Source organism: Chiloscyllium plagiosum, unplaced genomic scaffold, assembly GCF_037043375.1.
Source record: "Chiloscyllium plagiosum isolate Xiang-an unplaced genomic scaffold, Cpla_swu_hap1 HiC_scaffold_18, whole genome shotgun sequence".
Taxonomy (NCBI): Eukaryota; Metazoa; Chordata; class Chondrichthyes; order Orectolobiformes; family Hemiscylliidae; genus Chiloscyllium; species Chiloscyllium plagiosum.
The window spans coordinates 98862361-98870660 of NW_028270156.1; the positions used below are offsets into that span (position 1 = coordinate 98862361).

General features: G+C 42.6%; 1 long non-coding RNA gene across 3 annotated transcripts in view; it reads right to left on the reverse strand.

The window, feature by feature from the left end:
- LOC148147107 (uncharacterized) overlaps positions 1-4793 on the reverse strand; it is a 64851-nt gene extending 60058 nt beyond the window's left edge. For all 3 annotated transcript variants that reach the window (XR_015760245.1, XR_015760243.1, XR_015760244.1), the window contains exons 1-3: positions 4690-4793; positions 1896-1977; positions 79-170 (exon numbers count right to left, since the gene is read on the reverse strand). This is a non-coding gene — a long non-coding RNA (uncharacterized LOC148147107). The remainder of the gene's footprint in view (positions 1-78; positions 171-1895; positions 1978-4689) is intronic.
- Positions 4794-8300: the final 3507 nt, after the last annotated feature.

The following is an 8300-nucleotide window of genomic DNA, read 5'->3' on the forward strand; positions in this document are numbered from 1 at the left end:
GACCTTTTGAGAAAATGTGATGATTCAAAGGAGAATTTTTAAGCAGCAAATAGGATTGATCTGGAACGCAATACTCACAATGCGAATATCCATGTCCTGATGTACTGAGTAATTCAGAGTTTGGCAGAACATTTACTGAGATTACCATCTGAATGTCCACCTGTAATATCCTGTAATACAAGTTTATAAAATCTGTCACTCTCAGTTCAAGTTAGAAACCCACACCATCCCCTCCTCCTGGCGCAGGATTACTGTACATAGTTACAACAGGTCATCAGGAAGGGGAATGGAATGTTTTGTTTAGAGGGTTTTCAGTATGAGAGTTTGGAGTATATACCTGAGAGTAACGTGAGGAAGTGGTGGTGAGACCACCATATCTGGAGTAATGTGAGCAGTTTTGGTCCCTTTAGATAAGGAATGTGTCACTTTATTGGAGGCATTTCAGGGAAGATTCACTAGTAGAAAGTGCGGACTGCAGATGCTGGAGATCAGAGCTGAAAAATGTGTTGCTGGAAAAGCGCAGCAGGTCAGGCAGCATCCAAGCAGAAGGAGAATCAACGTTTTGGGCATAAGCTGAAGAAGGGCTTATGCCCGAAACATTGATTCTCCTGCTCCTTGGATGCTGCCTGACCTGCTGTGCTTTTCCAGCAACATATTTTTCAGCAGGGAAGATTCACTGGGATGATCCCTGGTTTGGAGGGATTATCTTTTAAATAAAGGCTGAACAGGTTGGGACTCTACTCACTGGATTTTGGAGAAAGAGAGGTGATCTCATTGAGACAGATGGGATTCTTAAGGGGTTTGACAGGATAAATACTGAGTGGATGTTTCCGAGTGTTAATACTGAAAAGGGAGTCTGGAACCAGATTCTGGGTCAGTCGCGGAATCAAGGGTTCTGCTTCAGATTCGTCAAGTTTAAGGCGACACAGAGGCGGGTAAGGGGTTTCAGTAGCAATGGAGCTGGGGTGAGGTGGAGACAAACAATGTTTAAGAGATTGGAATTCCCTGGTGTTTGGGATTGTGCAGATGTCTGATCAGAAGGTCACCTTAGGGTCAAATATAACAGCAATATTGTGAAGAACGTATTTCTGCCTCAGACAGTTACCAGGGAGAGGGAGAGGCTCAGCAGTAAGAGAAAGGAGTTTGGAATAACAACTGAAGGCAATGGGTTTAACCGTTACAATGTTTCATTGGAGGAAACTGCAGCTAATCAAGTAGTGGGAATGTGATAAGCAGTTTGGTAACTGAGTAACAGTGGAACAATGGAGAGGGATGGTGGGGAGGGAGAGCTGGGCAGTGTCAATGTACATGTGAAACCTAACATGGTGCTTTTTCACAATGTCAACTCCTGGCAGTATGTAGGTGAGATACAGGAGAGAGCAAGGATAGATACTGGAGGGACACCAAATGCAAGGAATTCAGAAAGGAAAGAGAGAGTGGAAATGGAGCAGGATTTTCCAAAAACCGTGAGGTCAAAAGGAAGTTTTTCAAAGAAGGGGAGAGAAGGGCATAACCAGAAAAGACAGACAGCCAGAACAAGGAACAATATCTGTGAATCGGTGAGGAGGAGGAGGAGACAGAGTGTTGGAAAGTCTGTGGTTTAGCAAGCTTTGGGTAAATTGTAAAGATGAGCTCTGATAAGGCTTAACAAGAGACTGGAGAAAGATGTAGGTTTAGGACAAAAACCAGGAACACCACGTGAGGCAGTTTGGCTCGGTGGGCTAGTGGGAGGGAGGGAAGCAGCAGATCGGATTATCTCAGTCATGGTGACAGAGAAACTCCATGTGCTCCTCACTCATGTTATTGGAGGGGAGGATAGAGGAGACAGGATGATGGACAGTGTTTTACAAAGAAACAAAACCAGGGTTAGTGATATTTAAAATGAGTGAACAAACCTGATGTGTTTAGCTTTTATCCAGAATATTAAAACAAACGACTGAAGTCCTGGTTCGAATCCCATCTTGCAGATGGTGGAATCTGAATTCACGAAAAAATAACTGGATTTAGGAATCTCCTGATTTCCACGAAACCATTGTCAATGGTAAAAAAAAATCCTGCCAACCTGACAGCGGCCCAGCCAGCTACTCACTGTACTAATCACTGTAAAGTCTCAACACAGGAATGAAACTGGATGGACCATGTGGCATCTAACAAGGCACCAGAAATTACAACCACAGAATCAACCCTCTCGATGGTGCAACGTCCTCCTCACTAACATATGGTTTTTGGTGCCAAAATGTGGAGAGCTGTACCTCAGACTAGTCAAGAAGCAGCCTGACATAGTCATATTCACGGAATCATCCCTTACAGACAATGACCAGACACCACTTTCACCATCCTAGATATCGAGAGTGTGGTGCTGGAAAAGCACAACAGTCAGGCAGCATCAGAGGAGCAGGAGAATCGACGTTTTGAGCCTCAGCCCTTCATCAGTCTGATCTGGTGTGCTTTTCCAGCACCACACTATCGACTCTGACCTCCAGCATCTGCAGTCTTCAATTTCTCCTAAAATCTCTGGATATGTCCTGTCCCACCGGCAGCACAGACCAGACAGAGGTGGTGGTACAGTGGTGTACAGACAGGGAGGATTCGCCCTGGGAGTCTCATGGCTCCTGCTGATTACCACGTACTGTCCTCCCTTGGCTGATGGATCAGTTCTCCTTCGTGTTGAACAACATTTGGAGGAAGCACTGAGGCAACAAAATGGTGTCAAACAAACTCTGGGTACAGGATTTCAATGTCCACAATCGAGACTGGCTCTGCAACAGAATTACTGACTGAGCTGGCCAGGTCCTAAAGGACATAGCTGCTCAACTGAGTCTGCAGCGGGTGGTGAGGGAACCAACAAGAGGGAAAAAACATACTTGATCTCATTGTTATGAATTGACAAGCTGCAGATATGTCTGGCCATGACAGTTATCGGTAAGAACGACCATTACATGTTCCTTTTGGAGACAATGCCTTGCCTTAAAGTTGAGAAAACCTCCGCTGTGTTGAGTGGCACTATCACCGTTCTAAATGGGACAGACTTCAAAGAGATGTAGAATCTCAAATAGGGTATCTATAAGGTACTGTGGGACATCAACAGCAGCAGAACTGTACTCCAGCACAATCTGTAATCTCATGGGTTTGTAAATCCTGCTCTCACCCATCACAATGGACAGTAAAGGAGGGCTTGCCAAGAGCAGCACCAGGCAGACCTAAAAATGAAGTGCTAATCTGGTGAAGCTATCAAACAGAATTACCTGCATATCAAACACCATCAGCAGCAAGCAACAGAGCTAAGTGATCCAACATCCAATGGAACAGATCGGAGCTCTGCAGTTCTGCCACATCCAGTTGTGAACGGTGATGGACAATTAAACAACTCACTGGGGGAAGCATCACAGAAATCCCCACCCTTACTGATGGAGGGGCCTCACACATCCATGCACCAGATAAGATGACAGCATTTGCAGCAATCTGCAGCCAGAGTGCAAAGTGGGATGATCCATCTCAGCCTTCTCCAGTGGTTTCTAACATCACAGATGTGAGTTTTAAACCAGTTCGATTCAGTTTGAATCACATCAAGAAATGGTTAAGTAGTGTAAAGGTTACGGGCCCTGCCAATATTCTGGCAATAATACTGATGGCTTGTGCTCTAGAACTTGCCACCCACCAAACCACGGACCGCTCCAGCACTGGCATCTACCGACAATGTGGAACATTGCCCAGGGATGTTTAACACAAAAGCACAGAACAATCCAACCCAGGCAATTTCCATCTATCAGTCTACACTCGATCAGCAGTAAAGTGATGGAAGATGTCATCACCAGGGCTACCAAGCAACAGCTGCTCTGCAACAGCCAGCTGAGCGACACTCACTTTAGGCTCCACCAGGGCCAATGAGCTCACGATTGTGTCACCGCCTGATGCATAAACTGACAACCAGCTGAATCCCAGAGGTGAGGTGAGGGTGATAGCTCAGCCCCACTCCAAGATCACTATTTCGAGCTGATTTCACCCTTGTCTCAACACAATGTGATGAAAGTATATGAGCTATCTCTAGACTTCATTATCCAAACTCACTCCCTGGCCAGCTTCCCACATTCAACCTACCTGTAATCTCAAGAACATCTAAATATCTGCTTGTTGATTCATCAAAAGTCTCCTATTCATAAGCAACAACATAGAGTCATAGAGATGTACAGCATGGAAACAGACCCTTCGGTCCAACCCATCCATGCCAAACAGATATCCCAACCCAATCTAGTCTCACCTGCCAGCATGTGGCCAATATCCCTCAATTTAAATTTCTCACACTTGATTTAATTCCTGGCTGTGATAATCCCTAGCTCCCTGCACCACACATACTTTGAGACCTCGACAACCCATTTTCTTTGAGACTCCCAACAATTTGTTAATTCATTACTTCATCTGTGTGGCTGTTTCTACAGCCAGATCACTTATCTGAAGCAGCATGGTCTGAAATTCGCAACCAAAATCTCACAGGTCTGCTTTCCACCTTTAAGACATCCCTCAAAACCTGCTTTTGGTTACCTGACCTAATCTCTGGCCTTATGTCTAAAGTTCTCAATAGTATTTTTGTGAAATTATAAGCATGATAATAAAAATACAAACTGTTGTTGATTTGACATTATTTTCAAATCATCACTGTTGCTGTAATGAATAATCTGTAATGTCTCTTACCCAACCTCATTGTAGGAGCACCTTCACCACACAAACTGCAGCTGTACAAGAAAGTCAAACATCACCCTCTCCACAAGCAACAGGGCTTTGGCATTAATCACTGGTTTCTGTGGAAGGAGAAACACAGTTGATGTTTCATGGAGTGCAAAATGGATTACAGGGAATGAAAATGGTGCAGAATTTGACAGCCAGAAATGGAAGGAAAATACACTTGCTTTTTGGAAAAAAGAATTCTTGACTGTCAAAAATATTCAAGAAAAAAGTAATCTGATAATAGAGCAGCACATGGTCAGGGGCTGGGCCGCAGTGAAAAACTCATTTGCAAAGGTCTATAAAAGTAATAATACAGTAGTAAACAGACCAAAAATACACCCATGGTTCGAGACTGAGGAAGCTAGACATTGACAAAGTGGCCATGAGGGAGCCCAGAGGTGAATCAGAGCTTTACTGGCTGCTCTGATCACAAAGACTCTATACCAGAGAAAGGCTGCACATGCGCCTGGCTGCACCTTGCCCCCTACAAAGATGGCGGCTCCGCACATGTCCAGTGAATCGTTGTCCCGAATAAAGATGGCGGCGCTCACTCAGGCCTGCAGCCGCGCTGAGGCAATTCCTCATTTACTGCAAACACGGGACTGGGACGTTCAAATTTGTGTTTTCCGACGTGCACAATTTGTTTGTAAAACCTCTCCGCTCATAGCAACACAGTTTTTCTCCCATTTCCCTGTTTATTTCTTTCCTTACCGTATCCTTTCTGTCCATAACTTCCCGAGCCTTCATTACAACGACTCTGCGCCGCGCGCGAGTGATCACATGGTTTAGTTTAGCTCCGCCCAACATTCACTTTGATTGGTTGGAGGACCAACATCCCGCTAGGTCATCCAGCTCCGCCCACCGTCCTTTCATTGGTCCGGTGCTGACATCAATCACCCGGAGTCCCTTTGTTGGCGAGAACATGCGCAGTGTGTCCTGCTTTAGCTGATATGTTGGGTAATGTGATGGGAGAGTTTACTGAGGGAAAGAATTCCCTTTGTGTGAGCTCTGCAGTAGATTTCCTTTATTCATGGAGGGGATTGCCTTCCTACTCATGACTGTATAGCTGTGATTGATGAATCAATGCCTTCTGAATCAGTACATAAACACCCCATTTTCACTCCTTTACACAACATCTGAGATCTTAAGCACATTGTATCACGCTCTTCTTTGGAAACAAAAAAAAACATGAAATAGAGCCTCAAGGAATCGGTGCAGGAGTAGGGCATTCATCGCCTTCAGCTTGTTCCCCCATTCTATCAGATCATGGCTTGGCCAACCCAGACCTCAATACCTCTTTTATGCTTGATCCGCATAGCCCTCAACTGCTCAATATTTCAAAAATCTATTTGCCCTTTTTTAAAATAATTTGAGATAGAATCATAGATTCCCTACTATGTGGAAACAGGTCCTTCAGCCCAACAAGCCAGAACAACCCTCCGAAGAGTAAGCCAACCATTCCCCTCCCACATTTAACTTTCACAATTGTTTGGGTGCGGAAATTCTAGCCATTCACAGAGAAAAAGTTCTTTACTTTTTCTAAAATGAATGTTCCCTTATGTAATGTCCCCTGGTTTGAGACTTCACTGGTGCTAGAAAATCTAGTCAACATCTACTCTGTCAAGCTCCTCAGAATCTTGTTTCCATAAGATCACTCCTGCTTATCTATTCTTGATAGGTCAACACTTTCGTCCTCGAAACATCTAATTGAATCTTTTTTGAATGGTCTCCGATGTTGGTTTATCCTTTATTAAATATGGGAGCTAACATTGTATACAACACTGCAAGTGAGGACTCACCAACAGCCAGTGTGGTAAACCAATCGTCAATCCATGCTAATACATTACGCCGATACCATGAGCTCCTAAATTGAGCAATTGACTTTTATGTAGCACCTTATCATTTGCATTTTTAAAACCCAAATACAGAACATCATTGGATTGCCCTTTATCAGCCCTGCTTGTTATCTCCTCAATGAACTGTCGCAAATTTGTCAAATATAATTTCTCTTTCACAAAACCCAGTCTACCATGTTTAATGATAAGCTTTTCTAAATGTCCTGCAATTTCTTACTTTAATATTTGACTCTGTAGATTCTTTCAGTAGCTTTGTTAAGTATGATTCCCCTCTCTTAAATCCACGCGGACTCTGTCCAATCCTGTCACTGTTCAGGAAGAAACTTGACTGTATCCCAATGTAGTTAGTAAATGTATCTATATTTATTTTTAAAAATCGATTACTTATCAATGCTGGACCCATGCAATATCAATAAATTAGTGACTCTGAATTTGGGTAATAATATTTTTTCTGTTAATTCCTTTACGTACTGTGTTATGCAGACAGCGCCAAGCTGTTACTCTCAATTGTGAGTAACTTTGAAAATAATATATTTTAAAAATGACATCCCAAAATACTACCTCATTATTGTGCAAGGAGGATTTTGCATTCAATAGTTTGCAGATAAAATTGAACAGCTTTTTGCTGCAATTTGGCCAGACTGCAGGTTACTCCAAAGTGGCAACTCTGCTCTCAAATTCTTACTTGACACTGCCCAAGGCGATACTGGTGGGACTTCACTTTGCCATTCTTGTTCACCAGCTTTATTTCCAGGTTTAATCCTATAATCATTCTAGAGCTTGTAATTTTAACCAAACTTATCTTTTAGGTACATATGTAAATATCATACTGAAATGTTGCTCTGAATGGTAACAAATCTGAAATTAGTCTCTAATCAGATAGTAACGTGCTTCGACCTTTCTACGTATGTGTTGCCATAAGTCTATGCCAGATATTTTTCTGAAGCCTGTGATTGCTGATGAAGGGCTTATGCCTGAACCATCAACTCTCCTGCTTCTCGGATGCTGCCTGACTTGTTGTGCTTTTCCAGCATGACATTTTTCGACTCTGATGTCCAGCTTCTTTGGTCGTCACTTTCTCCTTTGAGTAGATTAAACCAAGAATATTTTTTGTTGATCACAGTGCAATAGGAACCAATTCATGAAATTCAGATATCTCACATTTACCTTAACTATGTGAAGGCTAAGACATTAATAAATTATTGTCAGTAATTGAAACCGTGCTGACAAACTTGTGCAGTATCAGTGCCTCAGCTTTAGAGTGTTCCCAGATATCGCACAGCTGCAGTATTTTGTTTTGCACTCGGCTATATTTTGTTCTCAATTGTTTCTTTGTGAAAGATTACAAAATTAACTTAGATGAATGAACTTATGATTTCTTTAACCAATGTTAGAGAAAACAACGTCAGTATTTCAAGTGCTGATAAAGTAAAATAAAATGATAATCAGTAGAAAGGGTTTAAGATGGATATGGAACAAATGCTGGAACAAATGCTGGGATGAGATTAATTTAGGATATCTGGTCAGCATGGGCAAGTTGGACTGAAGGGTCTGATTGTGTGTTGTACAACTGTGACTTCATTCTCTCAATTATTCAAGAATTTGAATACTTCGAGGAGGAAAAGGAGAATTTATGCAGAGAATGCACTTGAAATGATAATTGAGGTGTATCAAACTCACATTGTTTCATGACCTTTTCCTCTGGGTTCTTCAATGAACAAA